The 1,922-nt window shown below is 38.2% G+C and overlaps 1 pseudogene; it reads left to right on the forward strand.

The window, feature by feature from the left end:
- Window positions 1–423: 423 nt before the first annotated feature.
- Window positions 424–780, forward strand: LOC102822181 (annotated as a pseudogene).
- Window positions 781–1,922: the final 1,142 nt, after the last annotated feature.

Raw genomic sequence — 1,922 nt, forward strand, 5'->3', positions numbered from 1 at the left:
CCAAACTGACTTTATGAAGCAAGCATAACCATGATACCAATACTATCCAAAGACATCACTAAAAAGGAAAATGACAGACCAATATCCCTCATAACAATCCTGTATGGGGTTTCTGAGGTGCGGCTGGTGGGTTTGAACCACTTACCTTGTATTTAGCAGTCCAGTGCTTATCCTACAGGACCATTAACAACAATCCCTCATGAACATAAATGTAAAAACTCTCAACAAAATCCTAGCCAACAGAATCAAATAATATATCCTGACCAAGTGGGAGTCATATGCAGGGATGTAGGATAAGCACCTGACTGCTAACCACAAGGTCTGTGTAACTATATTAAACATCTATGCACCCAATGAAAGAGACTCAAAATACACAAATCAAATAAGAACAGAATTGCTCTCTCTGGAGTCCTTGCTTTCAAAATGACAAAGAAAAGGAGAAACAACGGTCGTGCCAAAAAGGGCCCGGCCAAGTGCAGCCTATTCATTGCACTAACTGCCCCCACTGCATGCCCAAAGACAAGGCCATTCAGAAGCTCCTAATTTGAAACATAGTAAAGACCTCAGCCATCAGGGATATTTCCGAAGCTAGTGTCTTCAAATGCATATGTGCTTCCAAAGCTGTACGTGAAACCACATGATTGTGTGAGTTCTGCTATTCACAGCAAGGTGGTCAGGAACCATTCTCGTGAAGCTCGGAAGAACCGAACATCCCCACCCCAATTTAGACCTGCAGGTGCTGCCCTGCAACCACCACCAAAGCCCATTGTAAAGAATTGAGCCCATAAAGGCTGAAGAAAAACTAAGCTGCAAGAAAATAAAATGAAAATTATTTTTAAAAAGAACAAAATTGAAGAGAAAAATACACAGCTGTATGATAATAGTGGGAGATGTCAATGCATCACTTTCAACTGAAAGATCAACTAGAAAGAAGCTCAGTAATGAGAGAACTAAGTAACACAATCAACCAACTTGACTTCAAAGACATATAAAAAACACTTCACCCAACCACAAATAGCACTACATCAATTCTTTTCTAGTGCACATGGAACATTATCCAGAACAGACCATATGTTATGCCACAAAACAAGACCCAATACATTTGAAAGCATCTTCTCAAGGGCACGATGCCATTACAGATCACAATGCCATTAAATTAAATACCACCAGTAGGATAATCAAGGGAAATAAATCAAATGCATAGAAATTGAATAACACTCTGCTTTAAAACTACTTGGTAATAAAAGAAACAAAAGAAGAAATAAATTCCTTGAATCAAATGAAAACAAAAACACAACATACAAAAACCTTTTGGACATAGCAAAAGTGGTATTCAGAGGGCCATTTATAGTAATAAATGCACACATCCCAAAAGAAGAAAAGAAACAAAATCAACATATTAACATAACAAATCCAACAATTAGAAAAAGGGCAAGAAAGTAAGCCTACAGTCACCAGAAGAAATGAAATAATAAAGATTATAGCAGAAATAAATGAATCAGAATATGGAAAAACAATATAAAGAACAGCATAACAAGAAGATGACTCTTGGAAAGAATTAATAAAATTGACCAAACACTAACAAATCTAACAAAGGAGACGATTCAAATAACACAAATAAGAAGTGAAATGAGCATGTAACAAGAGAACAAACAGAAATAAAAAGAGTAACAGAACACTATGAAGATTTATACTCCAACAAATTTGAAAACCTAGACAAATTTCTAGCTTAGAGGCGGGGTCAACCAACTTATAGACCCACAAGCCCAGCCCAAAGCGTCTCACTCCAACCCAGTCGCCCCTGCTGCACTGCTGCCTCTTGATTGACATCCAAGGACAGAAATCCCGCCTTTGAGCCAGACTTAAGGGTCCTAGCACAAGGAGATTCCTATTTAACAGCAACCACGCAACAGCCACTCGTC

The sequence above is a fragment of the Chrysochloris asiatica genome, unplaced genomic scaffold (genome assembly GCF_000296735.1).
Source record: "Chrysochloris asiatica unplaced genomic scaffold, ChrAsi1.0 scaffold00052, whole genome shotgun sequence".
Classification (NCBI taxonomy): domain Eukaryota; kingdom Metazoa; phylum Chordata; class Mammalia; order Afrosoricida; family Chrysochloridae; genus Chrysochloris; species Chrysochloris asiatica.